Source organism: Bubalus kerabau, chromosome 6, assembly GCF_029407905.1.
Source record: "Bubalus kerabau isolate K-KA32 ecotype Philippines breed swamp buffalo chromosome 6, PCC_UOA_SB_1v2, whole genome shotgun sequence".
NCBI classification, from domain to species: domain Eukaryota; kingdom Metazoa; phylum Chordata; class Mammalia; order Artiodactyla; family Bovidae; genus Bubalus; species Bubalus kerabau.
The window spans coordinates 63412088-63438106 of NC_073629.1; the positions used below are offsets into that span (position 1 = coordinate 63412088).

Consider the following 26019-nt stretch of genomic DNA (forward strand, 5'->3'; position numbering starts at 1 on the left):
GTTTTGGTCTCTGAGGACTTTGTGGAATGCCATATCTGTCTCAGACTACATCATGGGCTTTAATGAGAGAGACTTTTATATGTTTTTAAGTCTTAGTTTGGTTGGAGAAATTCTAAATCACTCACAGCTTTATCTAATTCCAACTAATACAATTGCTTTCGGTACCAAACTGATAGGTGAACAGTGGTTTACACCAAAAGGATGTGTTTTGTTTCTGTAAAAAAGCAAACAAATAAAAGCCTTCAAATGCAGGCAATACCAGGATGGCTTGGCAGTTTGCTGAAAATGTCAGGGACCTAGATTATTTTTCTTGTTTGCCTCATCATTCTCATTATTTTAGTCTTATCCGTTTGTGATCCCCAAATGGTTGTTTCAGCTCCAAGTCTGCTTTCATAAACATGTTCAAAGGTACGAAAAAAGGGAGCAGAAAAAGAAAGGTTGGAGGAAGCTATTTATTTATTTAAATTTTATTTTATTTTTAAACTTTACAATATTGTATTGGTTTTGCTAAATATCGAAATGAATCTGCCACAGGTATACATGTGTTCCCCATCCTGAACCCTCCTCCTTCCTCCCTCCCCATACCATCCCTCTGGGTTGTCCCAGTGCACCAGCCCCAAGCATCCAGTATCGTGCATCGAACCTGGACTGGCGACTCGTTCCATATATGATATTATACGTATTTCAATGCCATTCTCCCAAATCATCCCACCCTCTCCCTGTCCCACAGAGTCCAAGAAGACTCCTCCCACAAGTTTATTCTTAAGTCTTGTTGACCAGAATTATATTGCTTGCCCAATCCCTGAATTTAACTACTTACAAAGGAGACTGGGACTACTTTAATCATTTTAGAGTATTCTCAATTCATCTCTTGGGGCTGTTTACTTTTCTTCTCAAGCAAAATCAGGGTTCCATTAGCAATAAAGAAACAAGAATGGCCAAAGGATGAATCATATGGCCATATCAACCATACTACTTGGCTTTGTGTCATTGCTATGTAATGGGGTGACGATGATGCCCAACTCTCAGAAAATTTAAAAAAATAATGCTATTTGAAAGGAGCTAATAAATGCAGGGCTTGTACTGAATGAGCAATACCTGGTAGTTATTATGACTACCATTATCTCTTTGAGTTGATGAATCTTAGTTTATGTAACTGATCCCATCCCAAAGATATTAGGTCATTTTTTTTGCTTGTTTGTTTGGCTATTGTATACAATTCTAAATTCTCCATACTTTTTTTTTCTCTCTCTGCTTAGCATTCTTTTCTCGGGTATATTACTGGAAGTATAATTACTGGGTTATTCAATATTAGTGGAACAGGTTGTGGCTGTTCTGAGATAGTACAAAATTATATAGAAGTCAGGAAGTAAAATACTTCCTTCCTAGAAAAGTATACCAGACTACACTTAAAGGAACGCACAACTTTTGGGGATCATGAGTACATGAAAAAAGAATCAATCCTGAGATATATTCATTTTGCTGTGATTACAATCTTTGTCTTCTAAACAGAAATCAGTGACCTAATAGAAAGTTCATTAAACATGTCTTCAAATTTCTGGGTTGAAATTTATGCTTTATCACCATCTGTGTGACCTTGGGTATGACTCTCTGACTCCATTTACTCATCTATAAAATGGGGATGATAAACATGGTCTACCTCCCTGGAACAAGTAAACAGGCAAGGCTACACCTTAGAAACTGTAAAAGACTGTAGGCGTAGAGATCATTATTAATGTTTAATGAAACATCTGAGATATGAAAAAGGGAATGTTTTCAATTCAATATAACAAATATTTCTGTATCCTAGATATGGCAATGGCACCCCACTCCAGTACTCTTGCCTGGAAAATCCCATGGATGGAGGAGCCTAGTAGGCTGCAGTCCATGGGGTCGCGAAGAGTCAGACACGACTGAGCGACTTCACTTTCACTTTTCACTTTCCTGCATTGGAGAAGGAAATGGCAACCCACTCCAGTGTTCTTGCCTGGAGAATCCCAGGGATGGGGGAGCCTGGAGGGCTGCCGTCTATGGGGTCACACAGAGTCGGACACGACTGAAGTGACTTAGCAGCAGCAGCAGATATTGTTCTTAGAACTAAAATTATATTATCTCATTTAATCTTCCTAGTAAACAGAAAAGATAAATACAATATTATGACCATTTTACAGATGCATAAACTGAGGCACAGAGATGTTAAATACCTTTTCCATAGTATAGGGCTTCCCAGGTGGAGCTAGTGGTAAAAACCTTGCCTGTCAATGCAGATGTTGCAAGAGATGCAGGTTCGATATATGTGTCAGGAAGATCCCCTAGAGAAAGAAATGGCAACCCACTCCACTATTGCCTGGAGAACCCCATGGACAGAGGAGCCTGGTGGGCTATAGTCCATGGGGTCACAAAGAATCAGACACAACTGCAGAAACTTAGCATGGGTATACTTTTTGTATACTTGAAGCCAGGAAGTTTGATTCTTTTTTTAATGAGGTTTCTGTTGTGTTAAAAAAAAATGTTCAGATGAATGCCTCTTTCCCAAGGTTTTAACAGTAAACCAGCCTAGAGAATCCCAGGGATGGGGGAGCCTGGTGGGCCGCCGTCTATGGGGTCGCACAGAGTTGGACATGACTGAAGCGACTTAGCAGCAGCAGCAGCAGCAGACTTCCACTTGAGTGGCAGCCTGTGCAGTGAACGCTCCTCATTCCTCTGGATAGTGTGTCCTCAGTGTAGCCACATCTGGCTTCACCTAATGTGGAAACTGAAGCAGGATCTAATAGACATAGGTTGGGCTAGTTTTCTTTTTTGTGGTTTCCTGTGTTGAGATGTGTATCAATATAAAGTTCTACGTGTGATCAGATATATTTACTAGTATTGAGTTCTAAAGAGAAAAGAGCAAACAAAATATTCCTAGGACAAACTGTGAAGAAGGTGAATTTGTTTTTGATGTGCTTACCTACTATTTGATAATAGCTCCTGCTCCCTCTCAGTGTCTTCATGTCGCCCTCTGCTCTTCATTTCCTCTCACCCATTTCTGTGCCTGCTTGGCTAGTGTCTGTTACTCAGAATTCAGCTCTCCATCTTTCCTAGCTGAAAACCTACTTTCAATTAGCTTCCTCTGTAAAGGAATCTAATCAACTAACATTGATTACATAAGGTTGATAACAGAAATGAAGCAAGTGCTAGCTTTCTTTCCAAAGCTAAATGCATTTTAATATAAAATGGGTGGTAACTTAGCTTGCTGATCATCAAATTTTAGGCATTAACAGAAACTGGTGTTGAGGAAGAATTTCGGGGTGGCCTTTTCAGCACTGTCCATCCAAATCGTATCAACTGAGTCTACGATGTCTCAGACAGGAAGCACGGAAGAGAAAGAGGTATAGTTAAGAAAAGGAGAAAGCCATTTTTGGCAGGCAGGCAATTACTCTGGCGTTCTTAGAAAAGCAAATGCCAGCTCTCCAAACCTCATTTGCAGTGAGAAGTGGCAATGACCAATGAGATGGTCACAGTATATTCTGAATTTCTCATATGGGTGCTTTACCTCTTTCTTGTCACTTTCTTCTTTTTTTCTGAAATGAGGACATGTGGCTGAAGCAGCAAAAGCAGCCATATGTTGATGGAGGAGGGAAACTGCCAGGTTAATCACAAGAGCTTGGTTCTAACATACTTAAACCACTAATCAACACCAACAAGGCCTACCTCGGGGTGTGGAATTATGTGGGAATATAAAAGCTTCCTTATTTGATTAAAGTTACTCTTCCTGGTTACTTGTTCAGTTCAGTTCAGTTCAGTTGCTTAGTCGTATCCAACTCTTTGCGACCCCATGAATTGCAGCAGGCCAGGCCTCCCTGTCCATAACCAACTCCTGGAGTTCACCCAGGCTCACGTCCATCGAGTCAGTGATGCCATCCAGCCATCTCATCCTCTGTCATCCCCTTCTCCTCCTGCCCCCAATCCCTCCCAGCATCAGAGTCTTTTCCAATGAGTCAACTCTTTGCATGAGGTGGCCAAAGTACTGGAGTTTCAGCTTCAGCATCATTCCTTCCAAAGAAATCCCAGGGCTTATCTCCTTCAGAATGGACTGGTTGGATCTCCTTGCAGTCCAAGGGACTCTCAAGAGTCTTCTCCAACACCACAGTTCAAAAGCATCAGTTCTTCGGCGCTCAGCTTTCTTCACAGTCCAACTCTCACATCCATACATGACCACTGGAAAAACCATAGCCTTGACTAGACGGACCTTTGTTGACAAAGTAACGTCTCTGCTTTTGAATATGCTATCTAGGTTGATCATAACTTTTCTTCCAAAGAGTAAGCGTCTTTTAATTTCATGGCTGCAGTCACCATCTGCAGTGATTTTGGAGCCCCCAAAAATAAAGTCTGACACTGTTTCCACTGTTTCCCCATCTATTTCCCATGAAGTGATGGGACCAGATGCCATGACCTTTGTTTTCTGAATGTTGAGCTTTAAGCCAACGTTTTCACTCTCCACTTTCACTTTCATCAAGAGGCTTTTGAGTTCCTCTTCACTTTCTGCCATAAGGGTGGTGTCATCTGCATATCTGAGGTTATTGATATTTCTCCCAGCAATCTTGATTCCAGCTTGTGCTTCTTCCAGCCCAGCGTTTCTCATGATGTACTCTGGTTACTTGTGGCAGAACACAATTTTTGATCGATATGACATCTTGCTGAAATGGGCTAAAGGCATTTAGAATGGCCTTCAATCAGTACCTTGCACCTTCCTTGTCTACATATGTCTAAAATAGAATCATAAGCTGGAATCAAGATTGCTGGGAGAAATATCACAACCTCAGATATGCAGATGATACCACACTCATGGCAGAAAATGAAGAGGAACTAAAGAGCCTCTTGATGAAGTAAAAAAGAGACTGAAAAAAGTGGCTTAAAATTCAACATTCAAAAAACAAAGATCATGGCATCTGGTCCCATCACTTCATGACAAATAGATGGGGAAACAGTGGAAACAGTGACAGACCTTATTTTCTTGGTCTCCAAAATCACTGCAGATAATGATTGCAGCCATGAAATGAAAAGATGATTGTTCCTTGGAAGAAAAGCTATGACAACCTTGGACAGCAAATTAAAAAGCAAAGACATCACTTTACCAGCAAAGGTCCATGTAGTCAAAGCTATGCTTTTTCCAGTAGTCATGTATGGATATGAGAGCTGGACATAAAGAAGTCTAAGTACCTAAGAATTGATGCTTTCAAATTGTGTTGCTGGAGAAGACTCTTGAGAGACCCTTGAACTGGAAGAAGATCCAACCAGTCCATCCTAAAGGAAATCACTCCTGAATATTCATTGGAAGGACTGATGCTGAAGCTGAAGCTTCAGTACTTTGGCCACCTGATATAAAGAGTTGACTCATTGGAAAAAACCCTTATGCTAGGAAAGATTGTGGGGAGGAGGGAAAGGGGATGACAGAGGACGAGATGTTTGGATGGCAACATTGACTCAATGGAAATGAGTTTGAGCAAACTCGGAGATAGTGAAGGATAGGGAAGCATGGTGTGCTGCAGTCCATGGGGTCACAAAGAGTTGGACATAACTGAGCAACTGAACGACAACAGAATTTACTATTTATTAAGCACCCACTGCACCACTGTCTTCTATATGATGGCACAAAGATGAATATCAGTGTCTGACAGAGGACATTGACGTCCAGAGAGTTTGATCCATTTGCTTAAAGTCACACAGTGAATAAGTGAATGATTTGGTATAGAACTGGGCCTTTTGCTAAAGGGTATATATACATGTATATTTCCACTCAGTTTTGTCTTTTCTCTCAAGCAAGAATAGAGGATTATGCCCCCAAATGGAAGTTGGTCAATACTGAATTTATAAGAATTTTCATTCATTAAATATTTCTAACTTTAAATATTAATTTATCAAACAGAGTTTATTATAAAAATGACCTATGCACAGGGAAAACACATGGGGCTCACAGGTAGACTTAAAATAGACCTTAAAATTCAGGTCTTTAGAGGGGTGAAACTCAGGAGGGTTGATAAGGGTCTTGAAAAAGGTACAGAAAAATAACAATGCAGGAAGAAAATATAGGAATCTAAATATCAAGAAGAAATCCTGGAATAACGCACGCATTTTAATCCCTTTGGACATGTCAGCTTACTTTTCTTTCATGGTTACCACCACATTATATTGGGTTGGCCAAAAGTTCATTTGGGTTTTGTTTATTTTGTGAAAAACCCTGAACAAACTTTTTGGTCTACCCTATGTATTCCCAACCTACCAGGCCTTTTGCAAAGGTGAGTGATTGGTCCTGACAAGGATTCTTTAAAGTCATGGAGACAGAGCCATACATCCATTGTCATTTTGAAAGAAAAAGTAAAGTGCATGCTGTTCTTTTAATATGACTGTAAAGACATTTTGACTAATCATTTCATTTCTAGACACTTACCCTAAGGAAGCAATTATTAACATGGAAAAATGTTTAAAAGAAATATATTATTTGTAGTATTGTTTATGTAGTCAATATATTGAAAAAACTTGAAAATTAAAATTCTGAATTTATAAATTTGAAAGGTTATATGTTAGTATTTGGATGAGAAAATATTTCATTCCAACAGTGGAATGACATACAGCCATTTAAAATACGGCATAATCTTCTGTTGCTCTTCACTGAATAAGGTAGTATGTGCTGTATGATCTCATCTTTTTTGGTAAAAAATATACTACATGCCTGCTTATGAATAGAAAATACAGTAGAGAGACATATATATGACAAATGTAAATGACAGTTATCTTTGGAAAGGGAGGTTACAGGAATTTTTTATTTTCTCCTGGTTACATACATTTTCTTATTTTTCTACGTTGCAATGTTATTTTTTACATATCATTTTTGTTCTAAATAAGAGACATTGAAAGTAAAAATAGTGAAAATGACACAAGAGGCTGCAACATGCAAATCACATAACAAAGTAAATGGCCCACTCTTACACTGTCTGCAGACATTGCCACAAACAAATGCTAGAACATTGTTAGTTATTTTGTGCTAAGAGAAAATATTTTTTCCCCCCAAGGTGCTTGGTTCCTTGGAAAAGCAATGCCTCTCTCTGAACAGATTCTGGTAGGAAGACACCATTGTCATGTTCTAAGAAGGGGCAGAACCACATTATTAGCCACGAATAAAGGGAAATAGTCATTTTATAGCCCCTTAAGATAGCACTAACAGAAACAAATGAATATCATCTTATACTTCCACCCCTAAGACACTAATGCTGCAATTGAAATTATTTGATTCCTGCTGTTCTTCCTAGTGTTATCTGTCTGGATTGTGATGAGAAGGGACACCATTGATCTGAAAATGTATCATCTGCTGCTCACTGGAAGGAGATGAGCTCAAATGCCAATCAGAGACTGAACTGAGATTGTTGAAGGATGGAAAAAAAATTAAATATAGGCTGTCACTGCACATGTCTTTTGTATTGAATTATAAACAATATACTGTTAACATTTAAATCAGGAAGGAGTCCCAGAATTTTAAAAAAAATTGACACTGTTTCTTTTCATTGTCCCATTTTCTCTTCACCATGTAAATATATATAAAAAATCCATATCTATGTATTCCATATTGCCAGGAATATGCATGTCTTCAAGTATACAACATTGTAGACATGGCAAGACAAATGCTTTATCAAATTTTATGCCTGATGCAGAATTTTAAGTTTGTTGTTTTCAACCCAAATTTAATATTTTGGGGTTTTGGTACATATAAGCTTGACAAATCAACTTTCTGTTCTTGAGTTAAAGGAAAATAAAAAGCGTTCAGAAAACTTCATGAACATCAAATGTCAATTGCAACACAAGATTCTGATACAACTCTAAGTAAATCTGAAACATATGGATTGAATTTTCCTAGCAATATTCTAGTGTTTGGAAGGAAAATCTGTGCAAAAATGTGTGTGGGTTTTCTGAAACCCCCAAAGTTGGAAAAACATTTTGATTTATTTAGATTTAGAAATGAGATAACCATTTTGCTCCCCAGGAAATGTAATTTATGTATGAATTTGAGTTCAGCACTGCATGCATAGGGGCCTGAGAGAGTGAATCCCTTTTTTAGTTGTATTAAAATATTTTATTACATTGTAAGTATAGAATCTAATCAGTGAAGTAGCCAAGAGGTTTCTAACTACCCTATATAAACTACATCAGCTTCCCCTCAAGTCATCTCCAAAAAACATGCAATAAATAAACAATAAGCAAACACAATAGGTAAACTCTTATTGTATACCCTTTGCCCTTTAGCTTCATTTGACTGGACTACTTCCCAACCTTCATTAAAGGTCCATTCAGGAACTCTTTGCTCCAGCAGTTCACACCTGTCCTTTACTCTGCTGGATTGTGGGGGTTTATGAAAGATGACAGGAAGGAGGAGAAATGGGCTAAAACACCTTTTAGAGAAAGGTTTCATTGTTATGGACTACTCTACTTTTATCAGACTATGCTAACTTAGTCGCTTCAATTGTGTCCCACTCTTTGTGACCCTATGAACTATAGCCCACCAGGCTCTCCATGGGATTTCCCAGGCAAGAATACTGGAGTGGGTTGCCATTTCCTTCTCCTATCAGACTATGGTTGATAGCCTACTGGATGGTTCCTTGAAGACATTCCTTCACAATTTCATTTTAGGAACATTTCCTCTTCCATGTTAGAAGTCTTTTCCAAATTAGAGATTCAATAAGTGGAATTGGTTTAGGACTTCCTTTTCTTGCCTTTCAAAAAATGTAAAATCATTACTTAGAAACAAAAAAGTGTAAGCTTTCTATTCAGGCAGACTTTGTATTATATTTTGATTAGTGGATATATAAACTGGAGTCAGTATTTTAAATTTTGAAATTCATTTTCCTCTTCTGTAAATATGGAGACATTAGTACCTCCCTCATTGCACCATTTCAAGAATTAGTGAAATAAAATAAACAGTTTGCTTGGCAAAGTGTTTTGTACATACTAAATAATGGTACTTTCTCCTCCTCATTTCTTTAATATCCTAACAAGTACGTTGCTTGGTATTTTGGTTCAAATAATCAAACAAAGCATCAAAAGCAAACTAAATAAAAACAAATTATCAAAAAGAGCACCCTTTGTCTGTTATAAAATTGCCTAATTTCTGTTGTACAGAAATGCAGAGATATTATAGAGGATCCACTCTAAAACCATGACTAATTGTTTAGGTTCGTCCTCAACAAATTAAGAAACTGTTGGGGAATAATTAAAAAATGAATAATCGCTCTTTTCTTTTCTAAAATCAACAAGCATTAAAAAAAAGAAAAAACATATAAATACAATTAGAAAACATTAAGGAACATAGACATCTTAATTTTCATTCACTATATATAAAAGTATATTTTTCAAGACCACAGATACATTACAAAACTTGAAGATTCATGTTTTTGTTTTTTTTTCTCTATCAGGTATTAAACACTGGCTTGAAAGATATATGCTATTAGCAGGCATTGGGGACTATGTTAAAAAAAAAAATTAGCCAAGAGAAAGCAATGATTCTGATTAAGTAAATTCCATTGAACTCTTTCTAGTAAGCATTATTCAGGTCATGAATGCTAATTTGTCCTGCAGGGGGCTGTGGGTAATAACCCAGAAAAACTATCAGCTTTATTGAGTTGCTACAAAACAGTATTACCGAATGGTACACTGAAAAGGAAGGCAACCTTGATATGTACTCACATTTTTTTCCTTAGTGGGAGGATCTTATAGCCTAGATAGAAATGATAATAAATGGCATTTTGCTTAGAAAAATAAAGCCACATCAGTGTTTCCTATTTAATAGTCAAATAAAATTCCTGACGTGAGAAGACATGTATCTGAGGAGTGCCACCAAAATACAAGAGCAATTTCAGCTTTCTACATATTTAAAGTTGTGTAGAATCAGAACCGTCGTAAAAATGAAGCAAATATGGCACATTGGCTGCATTCCAGCAACTACACAGAACTGCTGATGTTACTAAAATCTAGATAATTTAGTCCCATATGGGAATCCATACCACAATTCTATTGTCCCTGCTCTGACACAGCCCTGATTTTGCACTTCTTTCAGCCTGGCTTTTTATAATTTTAATTCCCTTCACCAATAAAGCAATTTGCATTCACATAGTCTTCCTGGCTAAGAAAGAAAGAAGAAGAAATCTGTTACATGACCTTGGTCTCTTTACAGTTGATTACTAGGAAACAAACTCTTCAAGTAACCCATTCTCTCATCTCTTTAATTGATGTGGAAACATCACACTATAAAGCATTGAAGACTACACACAGCAAGCTGTGGGCTCATGAATTACAATGTAGATGTTTTTAAAAATCACTTGGTTTGCTCATTTAGCATGATGAAGCAAAACCCACACTAAGTTCACATAGGCTTACATCATGAACAAACACCTGCATATTAAAGAGATAGTATTCACCTATGATAAAATGGAAAAAGCTATTAGAAAATGTTGCATGATACTGGATGCTTGGGGCTGGTGCACTAGGACGACCCAGAGGGATGGTGTGGGGAGGGAGGAGGGAGGAGGGTTCAGGATGGGGAACACATGTATACCTGTGGCGGATTCGTTTTGATGTTTGGCAAAACTAATAGTGTTTCAGGTTTAAAAATAAAATAAAATTAAAAAAAAAAAAAGAAAATGTTGAGATCTAAAAAGCAGTTTTCCCAACTCCCTATCCTTTCCTGAAATGATTTGAAAAATATGATTGCTTGATTCACTAAAGTCTATCCTGGCACTTCATAATTTTAACAAAAATAGCCATTTCCAGGACATCTTTTTCTCTATAATTTGGCCCAAATATTGTCAAAGTCAAATAATCACATAACGTATGTTTTCGTTTTGGCTCACCTTGCCTATCTTACAATACAAAGCAGCATAGAAGAAACATATGGAAAGTAAAATCATATTAAATAACTAAATTTTGGTGGGAAAAGTGAGATTATTAATTTTTATAAAACCCTCTGTTCACCTCCTTTTCCCTAAAAGAAAATAAAGGTGCTCAGTCCAGTTCACTTCAGTTCAGTCACTCAGTTGTGTCTGACTCTTTGTGACCCCATGAATTGCAGCACGCCAGGCCTCCCTGTCCATCACCAACTCCTGGAGTTCACCCAGACTCACGTCCATCGAGTCGGTGATGCCATCCAGCCATCTCATCCTCTGTCGTCCCCTTCTCCTCCTGCCCCCAATCCCTCCCAGCATCAGAGTCTTTTCCAATGAGTCAACTCTTCGCATGAGGTGGCCAAAGTACTGGAGTTTCAGCTTTAGCATTATTCCTTCAAAGAAATCCCAGGGCTGATCTCCTTCAGAATGGACTGGTTGGATCTCCTTGCAGTCCAAGGGACTCTCAAGAGTCTTCTCCAACACCACAGTTCAAAAGCATCAATTCTTCGGCACTCAGCCTTCTTCACAGTCCAACTCTCACATTTGTACATGACCACTGGAAAAACCATTGCCTTGACTAGACGGACATTTGTTGGCAAAGTAATGTCTCTGCTTTTCAATATGCTATCTAGTTTGGTCATAACTTTTCTTCCAAGGAGTAAGCGTCTTTTAATTTCATGGCTGCAGTCACCATCTGCAGTGATTTTGGAGCCCCCCAAAATAAAATCTGACACTGTTTCCACTGTTTCCCCGAATAAAGGTGCTAGCTACCTATAATTATTAACAGCAATAATTTTAGAGAACTGAAATATTAAAGAAACAATCCTAAAGCTCCTGAATCATCTGTGTATTAAAAAGTCTGTGGTCTTCTTTTGTTGTGGTCTTGGTTGAAAAGAGAGACAGTATCTTCAAGGTATGGTAGCATTTTGATTGCCTATAACTACTTATTTCAGGAGGGTTTTATTCTATGTTCAAAATGGTCTAGTGATAGTATCTGGCTGTAGCTGAGATGTTTAATATTTTTTTTAGATACAATATAAATTTACCTTGAGGGGTAGGGATAGATTTTTATTTACTAAAAAATTTTGTTCAAGATCAAGAAGTATCTCCAGATAGTCTTTGTATACCATTCACATTTAGCACTAATATACAGTCAAAATTTGAAGCTCTGATTATATTCAGAGTTAATATGATTAAGCTTGCAGGGCATGCTCTTCATTTACTTTCTTCTGAAACTTGTGTGAACTTCTATATACTCACATATCAAACCAAGAAAGCTATTTTTTCCTTGTCAAATAGTTTTTTGAAAGGAGGCTGAAAAAGGCATTGACTATGAAAAAAGACAATCCAATAATGGAGAGTTCAAACTGTTCATGTGTACTAATAATGAAATACACCAAAGTATTTTTCATTCTTTCTACACCTTGACAATGACAAAAAGGAGCCAACATAACTTTTCCCCCCAGGGGATTAAAAGCAACTCTCAGTTTTCACTGTAACTATAACCTATGTCTAATAATGGCCTTTCAGTAGAATTTTTAAAAAAATCAATATTATCACCAATGCATATCTTCTCTTGTTCTAGCCTTGAGAATATAAAATTGTGTTTTATCATGGCTCATTTTAAGGGAAAATGAGTACTATATGTACTCCATATATAGTATTAAAGAGTTTGAATGAGTGTGTTCGTCAGGTTAACACTTTTGGTTCTAATAAGGAATTTTGTTTTTCACCCCTCTTTTCATTACTCACCTAGGACCTAATCTACCATCCTTACTCTGAAAAAATTTGCTTCAGTCTTCAAAATTAGGCTGCTGGGTTACTTGCATGTTTCTGTTGAATCTGCTTTAAATGGGAAGATATGCACCTGAGAAATATCATATTCAGTTCTCACATGATCATTATAACTCCTAACACAGCTAGCTCTGTAAGTAATAATTATTAATATGAATGTTAGTTCAGTCTGATTTAGTTCATTAGCAGGATAACTCCTTTGATTTCTAAAGAGGAATCATGACACTTTAATCAGTGGGTAGTACTAGCCTGTTTATTACCATCATTCATTGAACTTTTTCTCCTAACAGCGATGTTTGTTGGGTGAGAAGAAAGTGAATATAGAACAAAGCTCCACAAACTTTTTTTTCCTGGACTTGACTGTATGCAATGAAAGACTCAGAGGCTTCCTTCATCTGTTCCCCGGGAATTCCCTCTGTTGGACAGACTTGCAAGGATTAAGAAAGCTGCCCTAAGCATGTATTTCACTAAATCCTCACATACCATTCAGAGTGGCTGCTGCCTGAACAAGTTCCTCCTGTTTGCACACAAGAAATGGCTGGTGCAGACAATTCAATAGAGAGCTTGCCTGGCACAGAGAGTCAGGGTGTCAGTTCAGCTTCGTGCCAGTTGTTAATCCATTTGCTTTACATAAAAGATGGAAAATAGGGTTTTGTTGCTTGAACTAGTTCTTCGGGCTCTGTGTAAAGGGGTCTTTTTTCATTCATGTTTTTTAACACTTTCTAGCATCATAATGCTTCTTGTTAGGCATTTTGTAATACGATTTCTCGTACAATGCAGGCAGGCACCAGGTTTACAGTACACTTACATGATCTGTCTGTCAAAATGCTGCATATTCCACATCAGTTACAAAGCATGTATCTGAATAGGGCAGAAAGTCAAAGAAATAAGTAGGGTGGTAAAAGGAATGTGCTGGAAGCAACTTTTTTTGGTGTGTGTACTGCTATAGGCAGCATTGTTTTTGCCATGTTACTAACAATTCTTTTTTTCTAAGTGATTTTGCACTAAAGGAAAACAATACACCTTGAGCAGAACAAGGACTATATTGGCTACAAGAAATTATGTAGGGGTAACTGGACCCTAAGATACAGCTAATGGGGTGTCAGAATTACTAGTAGACTTGTTGGCTTTGTGCATTTTTGTGCATTAGTTTTCAATTGATTTTGGCAGTCAAGGTACTCCATTACTCTAGATTTTAATCTTTCTGAAAGACAAGGATTTGATACACAAAGAATGTGGCAGCGGTTGAAAGAAAGAAGGCAACAAAGAATGACTTGAATCCAAATGTGATTTCAGCGTGAGAAGGAGGAAGAGGAGCTATGATACTGCATGCATTAAAAGATGAATGAACTGTTCCATTAATGGATCAAAAGTTTCTAGCATTGAGCCTAAAGAAAAAGACAGATGGGCTGAGAACATTTTTAGCTCAGTTGTTTAAACGAAGTCCTGAAGCTATTTTCAAGCTAATATTTAGTATATATTCTTGGTGAGTATTTCACATGCTGAAGGTGATGTCAGAGGTACATCTGAAGAATAAATGAAGGAACAGCATTTGTAACATTTCTTGTGAGATGGCAATACCCTCATTTGTGTTTCCCACTTTGCTTCTTGGTGTGCTCTATTTAAAGTCATCATGGGTGTACAACTCATGCACAGAGGCCTCAGATCAGTAGCGCCTGGCACTTTCTTTAATGCTCTACTTTCATAGGCTTGGAATTCCTTTTTTTCTCTCATAGGGTATGCTTTATTATGTACAGCATAATCAGATTTATAGACTATGGCATCAGCCAGTGACCGTTTTGTTTTTAAACAACTTGTAAGAATAGATTTTTATTCCTTTATTTAATCCCAATTTGATGCTGTTAACTAATTCCATGGTTTAAACTGACTATTAATATTGGAATCAATTTGATTTATCGGAATGTTTTTTCTATTAATAAGATTTTCTTTTTAGCCTCCTTTTTTAAATTTCATTTTTCCCAGATTTTTTCAGATATAATTGACATAAAACATTGTATAAATTTTCTATATACAGTGTGGTGCTTTAATACATATATACATTGCAAAATGATTACCACTATAAGGTTAGTTAACACATCCATCACCTCATAATTACACTTTTTTGTGGTGAGAAAATTTAAGATCTACTCTCTCAGCAACTTTCAAATATACAATATCATTAACTGTAGTCACCATGCTGAATATTAGATACCTAGAGGCAACCTAGATAGCATATTGAAAAGCAGAGACATTACTTTGCCAACAAAGGTCCATCTAGTCAAGGCTATGGTTTTTCCTGTGGTCACGTACGGATGTGAGAGTTGGACTGTGAAGAAGGCTGAGTGCCGAAGAATTGATGCTTTTGAACTGTAGTGTTGGAGAAGACTCTTGAGAATCCCTTGGACTGCAAGGAGATCCAACAAGTCCACCCTAAAGGAGATCAGTCCTGGGATTTCTTTGGAAGGAATGATGCTGAAGCTGAAACTCCAGTACTTTGGCCACCTCATGCGAAGAGCTGACTCATTGGAAAAGACCCTGATGCTGGGAAAGATTGAGGGCAGGAGGAGAAGGGGATGAGAGGACGAGATGGTTGGATGGCATCACCGACTCAATAGATAGGAGTTTGAGTAAACTCCGGGAGTTGGTGATAGACAGGGAGGCCTGGTGTTTTGCAGTCCATGGAGTCACAAAGAGTTGGACACGACTGAGCAAATGAACTGAACTGATTCCAACATTTGTGAGATAACATCTCTTGTGGTTTTAATTTCCATTTTCCTGATCATTAGTAATATTGAGCACTTTTTCATCTACCTGTTGGCCATTTGTATATCTTCTTTGGAAAATTGTCTGGTCAGGTCCTCTATTCATTTTTTAAGTCAAATGTTGATGATGATTTACTATTGAGTTATATGAATTCCTATATATTTTTTATATTAGCCCCTTATCTGATATATGGTTTGCAAATACTTTCTCCCATTCTGCAAGTTGTCTCCTCATTCTGTGAAATTATTTCTTTTGCTGTGCAGAAGCACTTTAGTTTGATATAAGAAATTCTTAATAATTTTACCTTTGAACTTGTATAAGGAAGTCTAATGGGACAATGAAACATGCACATGCATTCAATGTATGTGTCTATTGTTTCTTGCCTCCTTGTTCATATAGAACATCAGTGATGTCTCATGAGCAAAAAATTGTGGTGGATCCACAATTTGGGGACAATAATGGGACAATCCACAATAACGTGTGGGAGTTCAGCAAGTCTCAAAATGAGTATAAGGTAAGCATGATATGTCTGTTATGAAGTGGTGGTGATTACTAACACATAGAAGGAACTAAAATATAGGGCAACACATAGGCTTTTTCCTTTCAATCCTTCCTTATCCTTCACTAAGGTAGAGAGTGATGATAGCACATGCATGTGTTGAGAGGTGAAATGAAAATATTTGAGTTAGTTTCATGTAGCAATTTCACTGTTCAGGTAAGAATAAAATGCAAATACATCTCCAAGTTATAGAACATGAGTTGTGCAATTTCAGCAATTCCATGTAACTTAAACACTCTTATATTTGCATTTAAAATGGGCATTGTTCAATACAAAATTGAATAATAATATTCATGCTAATAATTTAAAATTTTACTCTACTTACAAATGACATTAAGTAGCAAATAAACAATAGCACAAGTCAAGAGAAAAAGACCTTGGAGGAAAAGAAAAGAAAACTGTGTATTTTAGAACTTTTAACAGCATTTTTTTTGATACAACAGGCCCCATATTTTAATTTTGTACTGAACTCTGCAAATATGTAGCTGGCTCTAAAAGTAGGAAATATTTCTACCAGAGAAATAGAAAATGTGCTGTGTCCCCAGATAGCATAAGGTAAACTTTCCACCTTTCTAAACTAGTTTATCTTTGTGTGCGCTTAGTCATTTGGTTATGTCTGACTCTTTGTGATCCCATGGATGGTACCCCGCCAGGCTCCTCTGTTCGTGAGATTCTCCAGGCAAGGACACTGAAGTGGGTAGCCATTCTCTTCTCCAGGGATCTTCCCGACCCAGGGATTGAATCTGGGTCTCCTGTGTTGCAGGTGGATTCTTTACCATCTGAGCCACTGGGGAAGTTTTTGATGGAGTGTTATTCCATCTAGATTACAATAGGAAATGGAACCCCTACCTGTGGTATCAAGAATAAACTCAGGCAGCAACCATGTCAGTCTCCTGTCATTGTTCCACTCAACACAGCTCAGCAATGTGATAGCTACCTTTCTGGTTATGACAAATGGTAAATGACCAGTTGCTTCCACATGTTGCAACCTCCGGAGGAACAAGGTAAATGGCTGCCACATAATGTGCAATGGAGGACTTGAGAGTAACACACTTTCATAACATGTGGTCAACAAGGAGAATGTCACTAATTGGAAGCCAAGGAACAAACCATTTGCAAATGAATTAGTAAATGAACCATACCCTAGGGACCCAAAAGACTTCATTTGCTTTTAGAAGATGAACAATCAACCCCTTCTTTGAACTGTTTAATGCCCGTTCCTCCATGTAGAAGTCTCCTGTCACAATGAGACTGCCAAGGGATTCCTTATCAGACAGTGTTGGTCTCCCATTGGGTCCCCTCAGTCCTCCAGCAACTGTTCAACTCAATGTACCTTATCTGTGACTCAAGTGTCATCTTATCCCTGACCACCCACTCTTCCCTTCACTATTATTTTTAAAAGTTTTTTTTTTTTTTCCATTGCTGACACGTTATGTGCAGCACTTGATTTATTTACTATCTGTCTCCTAATTATATAGTCTATCCAGGCAAAGTCTTTATTTTTTCACTGCTATATCCCCAGAGCCTAGAATAGTTCTTGAGTTGGAGTAGGCCCTCTATGAACATTTGTTAGATGGATGAATGTAGGAGAGTCAGGGAAAGAAGGATGGTTGAAGGTCAAACAAGTTTGGGAAACACTGGGTTAAATAAAACCGAACTATCTTTATTTCAAGACTTAACAGGGTCTTTGATATTCATTGTCCATCTCTAATAGAGATATGGTGTACAAGCCAGTTGAACTGTGGGAAATTTTTTTTCCATTTAGAACAAGTATTCTTTGGAACACATTTTGGGAATGTCATCTTAAGTGGTAATTTATTGATCTCAAGATTTTTAAATTAACCTTTTACCATAGTAAATCCACTCCTTTCTTTCAGGTTTTTAATATTTTATGAGGCAGCTTTTTTTGGGCTAATTAGAAAGGTACTACCAACCCAGGTTCTACTCTTTTAGTCTCATCATATTCTTGGGTTTCACATTAAAATAATTTTACTCTTGACCTGTGTTTGAAGAAAACGCCACCGTTTTGGTTACTCTGCCCTTTTGTTCTCTGCATTTCTTTAATTCTGCATACTCACCAGTCTGTCTTTCTCAGAATAAGTACAGAAACTCCTCCAGGAAGAATGAATGGACTGGATCTACAAGTAATAATCTTTGCAGAATATTTAGGCCCAACTGATATATAGCATGGTGATTTCTAAAGGAATTTAATTAAAATGATATAATGACATTCATCCAATTTTAAAGAACAAAAAACTGACATAAATATAAAGTGCCACAAAACAAAGTTATAAACTCATTTACTCAGAACTTCCCCAGTGGTCCAGGATTCCAGTTGGGAGTCCACCTGCCAATGCAAGGGATATGTGCTCAATCCCTGGTCTGGGAGGATCCCACGTGCCATGGAGCAGCTAAGGCGTGTGTCACAAATACTGAGCTGAGTGCTGCAACTACTGAAGCCCATGCATCTACAGCCCTTGTTCCACAACCTGAGAAAGCCACTGCAATGAGAACCACAACAAAGAGTAACCCTCTGCACGCAGCAACTAGAGAAAATATGAGCTCAGCAGCAAAGATCCAGAGCAGACAAAACTAAACATATACATATATATAATAATAATATATATGTATCAGTTCAGTTGTTCAGTCGTGTCTGACTCTTTGAGACCCCATGAATTGCAGCACGCCAGGCCTCCCTGTCCATCACCAACTCCCAGAGTTCATTCAGACCCACGTCCATCGAGTCAGTGATGCCATCCAGCCATCTCATCCTCTGTCGTCCCCTTCTCCTCCTGCCCCCAATCCCTCCCAGCATCAGAGTCTTTTCCAATGAGTCAACTCTTTGCATGAGGTGGCTAAAGTACTTGAGTTTCAGCTTTAGCATTATTCCTTCCAAAGAAATCCCAGGGCTGATCTCCTTCAGAATGGACTGGTTGGATCTCCTTGCAGTCCAAGGGACTCTCAAGAGTCTTCTCCAACACCACAGTTCAAAAGCATCAATTTTTCAGCGCTCAGCCTTCTTCACAGTCCAACTCTCACATCCATACATGACCACAGGAAAAACCATAGCCTTGACTAGACGGACCTTTCTTGGCAAAGTAATGTCTCTGCTTTTGAATATGCTATCTAGGTTGGGTAAAACTTTCCTTCCAAGGAGTAAGCGTCTTTTAATTTCATGGCTGCAGTCACCATCTGCAGTGATTTTGGAGCCTGAAAAAAATAAAGTCTGACACTGTTTCCACTGTTTCCCCATCTATATCCCATGAAGTGATGGGACCAGATGCCATGATCTTCGTTTTCTGAATGTTGAGTTTTAAGCCAAGTTTTTTACTGCTTTCACTTTCATCAAGAGGCTTTTTAGTTCCTCTTCACTTTCTGCCATAAGGGTGGTGTCATCTGCATATCTGAGGTTATTGATATTTCTCCCAGCAATTTTGATTCCAGCTTGTGTTTCTTCCAGTCCAGCGTTTCTCAGGATGTACTCTGCATTTAAATTAAATAAGCAGGGTGATAATACACAGCCTTGACATACTCCTTTTCTGATTTGGAGCCAGTCTGCTGTTCCATGTCCAGTTCCAACTGTTGCTTCCTGACCTGCATACACGTTTCTCAAGAGGCAGGTCAGGTGCTCTGGTATTCCCATCTCTTTCAGAATTTTCCACAGTTTATTGTGATCCACACAGTCAAAGGCTTTGGCGTAGTCAATAAAGCAGAAATAGATGTTTTTTTAGAACTCTCTTGCTTTTTCCATGATCCAGTGGATGTTGGCAATTTGATCTCTGGTTCCTCTGCCTTTTCTAAAACCAGCTTGAACATCAGGAAGTTCATGGTTCACGTATTGCTGAAACCTGGCCTGGAGAACTTCGAGCATTACTTTACTAGCATGTGAGATGAGTGCAATTGTGTGGTAGTTTGAGCATTCTTTGGCATTTCCTTTCTTTGGGAGTCAACAAAAACAAGACCAGGAGCTGACTGTGGCTCAGATCATGAACTCCTTATTACCAAATTCAGACTGAAATTGAAGAAAGTAGGGAAAACCACTAGACCATTCAGGTATGACCTAAATCAAATCCCTTATGATTATACAGTGGAAGTGAGAAATAGATTTAAGGGCCTAGATCTGATAGATAGAGTGCCTGATGAACTATGGAATGAGGTTCATGACATTGTACAGGAGACAGGGATCAAGACCATCCCCATGGAAAAGAAATGCAAAAAAGCAAAATGGCTGTCTGGGGAGGCCTTACAAATAGCTGTGAAAAGAAGAGAAGCAAAAAGCAAAGGAGAAAAGGAAAGATATAAGCATTTGAATGCAGAGTTCCAAAGAATAGCAAGAAGAGATAAGAAAGCCTTCCTCAGTGATCAATGCAAAGAAATAGAGGAAAACAACAGAATGGGAAAGACTAGAGATCTCTTCAAGAAAATTAGAGATACCAAGGGAACATTTCATGCAAAGATGGGCTCGATAAAGGACAGAAATGGTATGGACCTAACAGAAGCAGAAGATATTAAGAAGAGGTCGCAAGAATACACAGAAGAACTGCACAAAAAAGATCTTCATGACCCAGATAATCACGATGATGTGATCACTGACCTAGAGCCAGACATCCTGGAATGTGAAGTCAAGTGGGCCTTAGAAAGCATCACTATGAACAAAGCTAGTGGAGGTGATGGAATTCCAGTTGAGCTATTTCAAATCCTGAAAGATGATGCTGCGAAAGTGCTGCACTCAATATGCCAGCAAATTTGGAAAACTCAGCAGTGGCCACAGGACTGGAAAAGGTCAGTTTTCATTCCAATATATATGTATACATATATATAATTAATTAATCAACTAAGCAACACTCATTTTCTCAATTCCAGGCTTTAGGGTCCTATTGTTGTGGCTGACATTAACATAGAAAGGAAGGAAGACTCTGTACCTTGACGAGGGAGCCAAAATACAAACATTATAAAGTGTACAGTACACTTACAAAACAGAGTGTAAGCTATTACTGAAACAAGATTTCAAGTTACAGCAGCTCTGAGCAGAAAGAACTTGCATTGAACTCTCAACACACACAAGGGCTAACCCAGAGATCTAGCAAATTCACATAGCAGAAATATTGCAGAATAGTATACCAATAAGTTATTGAGAGGTTATTTCAAGATAAATCTTTAGATGTCCTCAGTAAAACTTATAAAAATTTACTCATAATTTGAGGGTTAAAATGCTAGGTTGTGTAGAAAAGTGAATTGAGTGAATTGTATAGATAAAAATACTTTCAATCATGTATTTGTCTAACACAGGTATCAAATTTATCCTTAAGCAATCCACAGTGCAGCAGTGGACATTTCCCCTAAAACTGTAATCTTAAGGATACCAATGAGCACCTCTAGTGTCTAGGACAAAGGGTTAGGTATCCAACACATAATAACGTGACCTAGCTGGAACATATTATCACCAATTTGATTTCCACAACTCTAGATTTTATCCTAATTGAAGTTTCTAACTTTATATTTGTTCCCTTTTGATAAGTAATTAGTGCTACATAGCAAACATATATATATGTATATATATATTTATAGTAAGATAGATAGATATATTTGGGGGTGAGGGGACCTATATTTTTTTCCTTAAGAAACTTTTTCTTGTCTGGTAAAACACATATAACAGGGCTTTCCAGTTGGTTCCCTGGTAAAGAATCCACCTGCCAAAGCAGGAGATGCAGGAGACACAGGAGTCATGTGTTTGATCTCTAGGTTCAGAAGATGCCCTGGAGAAAGAAATGCAACTCACTCCAGTGTTCTTGCCCAGGAAATCCTATGAAGGGAGGGGTCTGCAGGCTACAGTCCATGGGGTCACAAAGAGTCAGACATGACTTAACAACTAAACAACAACAAAACACTGTAACATAAATTTTACCATTTTAGAGATTTTCATTCATTCATGTTGTATTTTTTCTTTTCTTTTTTTTGGGCTGCATGGCATGAAGGATCTTAGTTCTTCAACCAGAGAAGCATGGAGTCTTAACCACTGGACTTCCAGGGTAGTCCATTCATGTTGTTTTACAACCATTGCCACTAACTTGGGCTTCCCTGGTGACTCAGCTGGTAAAGAATCTGCATGCAATGTGGAAGATCTGGGTTCAATCCCTGGGGAAGATTCCCTGTAGAAGGGAATGACTACCCGCTCCAGTATTCTGGCCTGTAGAATTCCATGGACTATATAGTCGGACATGATTGGTTGACTTTCACTTTCACCACTAATAGCCTCCAGAACTTTTTCATCATCCCAAACTGAAGCTCTGTAGCTATTAAACAATAATTCCTCATTCACCCCTTTCCCTAGTCCCCAGTAACCACTATTCTACTTTCTGTTTCTATGAATTTGACTATTTCAGGTACTTTGTATAAGTGGAATCATACAAAACTGTCTTTTTTTTTTTTTGGTATACCTTATTTCACTAGCATAGTATCTTTAAGGTTTATCTATATAGTAGCATATGTCAAAATTTTACTATTTTTGAAGGCTAAATAATCCTTTGTTTTATGTATATACCACATCTTATTCATCCATGTATCCATATATGAACATATGGGCTGTTTCTACATTTTGGCTATCGTGAATAATACTACTATAAACATTGATATATAAATATCTGTTCAAATTGAAAGCTTTCTCTGCTTTTAATTATTTTGTGTATATACCAAGAAGTGGAACTACTGGCTCCTATAATAATCCTATGTTTACTTTTTTAAGAACCACTATACTGCTTCCACGTGGGCTTGCCAGGTGGCGCTAGTGGTAAAGAACCCGCTTGCTAATGCAAGTAGAAGTAAGAGACTCGGGTTCAATCCCGGGGTTGGGAAGATCCCATATGGAGAAGGGAATGACAACCCACTCCAGTATTCTTGGCTGGAGAATCCCCATGGACAGAGGAACCTGGCGGGCTACAGGCCATAGGGTCGCTAAGAGTTGGACAGTACTGAAGTGACTTATGCACGTATGCACACTATTTCCATGGTGGCTGTCCCATTTTATATTCTCACTAGAAATGTGCAAGAATTCCAACGTCTCCACATCCTCAGCACTATTTTGCATTTTTAAAAAATAATAGCTATCCTAGTGGGAAATTTTGCTTTATTTTTTTATGTTTCATTAATATTTTTTCTTCCCTATTTTGCGTAAAACTCTGGTGATATGATTTCTAAGCTACTGATATTGAGTTGAGATTATTTTCAATGCAAGAATATATTACTGGTTTTTATCAGATTCAGTAGATTTTTCAAGAAAGCACAGTAATTACTCTGCAAGTAATACTTGCAGATTATTTGTATATGTATGTGTATGTATATATATATATATATCTGTTATAATCATTCTATTTGTTTTTGGTATATTATCAATACCTGCTGCCATAAGCATACTGAAAAGGCAGGTCAGATATTTTTTTTGACATATTTTGTATGTATTTACAGAAGTGATAGGTTTTTGTTTTGGGGTTTGCTAGCGGAGAAGGCAATGGCACCCCACTCCAGTACTCTTGCCTGGAAAATCCCATGGACGGAGGAACCTGGTAGGCTGCAGTCCATGGAGTTGCTAAGAGTTGGACACGACTGAGCTACTTCACTTTCACTTTTCGCTTTCATGCATTGGAGAAGGAAATGGCAACCCACTCCAGTGTTCTCGCCTGGAGAATTCCAGGGACGGGGGAGACTGGTGGGCTGCTGTCTATGGGGTCGCACAGAGTCGGACACAACTGAAGTGACTTAGCAGCAGCAGCAGTGATGGAATCAATATATCTCTTTTTAACTTTTTGCACTGAGGTTATGCTGCCTTGCATAAGCTTCATAAATACAGATGCTTTCTGCCTGTGAGGTTCTCACAAGGGCATAGATTCAAGGCTTCAGTGATGAAACATTACCTTTGTTAAATCAACAACAGCAAGATGTTCCTATTAAATAAGAGAAACAAGTGGCTCAATGTTTTGTGTTAATTTTAGCAATCAAGCTCAAGTCCCATTCCCTCTTCTAAGTTAAGGGTGAGGAGATCTATCACCCTGGCCAATAACCTCCCTGGCAGTTTGTGTGGACCTCACCATACAGGCTCCAGTGATCATGTGCATGAATCATCGCATTTATGCTGCCTCAGGTAGTGGCATATGAAAGCACAGCCTAGACCCAGCTGATTAAGCTGTGGCATAAAACAACACTTCAGTAGTCAGGACCATGACAGCCCACAATGGTTTATTGGACCAAAGAGTATAACATTGTAATTTACTTCTCTAATACATGTCATGTTCTCTCTTATTGTTTCCCCTTATGGAGTGAAATATGTAGGTAAGAGATTGCAGTACAAGCTTCATGTGTTATGCCCCTCCAAAATTAGAGGGTAACAAACTGTCTTTATTATCCTGTGCCTTTGGTAAGCTGCCACAAATCACAGAAACCACTGCAGGTGAGCATCTAGTGGTTTAAAAAGTCAAGGCAAACTAAAAGACTTCATGTCTCTGCCTGAAGCTATTTTTGAACTACAGTACAGCTAGACACAATTATTATACTTCCTGGCCTTTCCTTTTTATTGTACATTCCTAATCATTTTTTCTTTCTTATTGGCAGGAAACCAGGATTTATAAAGTCTGGTTTAATGCAAATATTTAAAGACTTAATTTTTTCCCTTCCCCAAAATGTAGCAATATAAGTTGAATAGTGTTTTGGTGAGTTTATTTTTCTTTTTAAACTGGAATTCATGGCTGTTCTCCAACTGAAAACAGCACTAGTCACAGATAATTTAAAGAGAATAGCTTGCTTGTTTGTCAAGCAAACATGTGTAATCTGATGAAATTATTAATGTCACAGTGTTAACTCTCTTCTCATAAATACAGTTACCAGTGCTGACACTGCAATTATACTCAAATGTTCCAGCTCTTTGCTTATTCGCTCAATCTGTCAGTCCAGTATGGGGGAGACAAATTGTGGTGGGCACTTGACAATGCACAATGCACAAAAGAGATATAAACCTCTTCTGAATAAACCTCGATGAAAGATTAAATGGTTCTGAATGCTTGCCAGATTCTTATGATATGACATTTTTAACCAGTGGTAATAAAAAGTTCTATTCAATAGAAGTCTTTAAAAAAAGATTATAAAGATGACATATATACACATACACAATATGTGCATAGGCATGTGTCAGAGTGAAAAAGAGCACAGGAACCTCTTATCTTGGATTTAAACTTTGTAAACAGTATCAGTTTTTATACTGGCTAGATTTTTGTAGTCATTTTTTCCAGCTGAGAAAAAAACAACACATATTGAACACTACCAATGTTTTTGTCCTCTGTTATCTTCAGTCTCTCACAGTATCCCATTCATAATGAGTGGATCCTACTTTCGTTTTGCAGAACTCTTCCTGGAATTTTTACCATATCTTTTCTGTCAGTAGTCAGGGAGGAGTACAGATTTAGTGTATGCATTAATCTTTGGATTGTTAAGCTTAGCTCTCAATTTTTTTTTAATTTTTGGCTTTAGAGCAAATAAAAATAGACACATTTATAATAATTGGAAACCATTACTAGCACTTACTATGCCCCAGTAGTGTTTTAGGCACTTTTAAATATCCTTTAAATTACTTAATTCTTATATGAAGTAACTACTAGTATTTTTCTCCTGTTGTAGATGAGGAAAGTGAGGCACAGAAAGGTTAAACAGTCTGCCTAAAGTCACACAGCTAATAGAAACTGGAGTTAAATTTGAATATTGTAGATATAAAACAAAATTAATTTGTAATAAACCTGCACTTTAAACTATTCTTATTTTTTTGGATGTATAGATTATTATAAAGTTGTTTTGCTCTTTAAGATGAGAACTACTCCTCAAATTTCCCACCCTGAATAAAGAAATCCTTGAATTAATTTTATGAAATAATTATAGTATATATTTAAAAACTTATAGCATGATGGACTAGTAATTATTTGTGTTCCTATTAAGAAGTACACTAAATTGAAAACT

The 26019-nt window shown here is 37.7% G+C and overlaps 1 long non-coding RNA gene across 1 annotated transcript in view; it reads right to left on the reverse strand.

The window, feature by feature from the left end:
• Positions 1 to 18251: 18251 nt before the first annotated feature.
• Positions 18252 to 26019, reverse strand: part of LOC129656181 (uncharacterized) — a 62898-nt gene continuing 55130 nt past the window's right edge. Inside the window, exon 3 of the long non-coding RNA XR_008716252.1 lies at positions 18252 to 18527. This is a non-coding gene — a long non-coding RNA (uncharacterized LOC129656181). The remainder of the gene's footprint in view (positions 18528 to 26019) is intronic.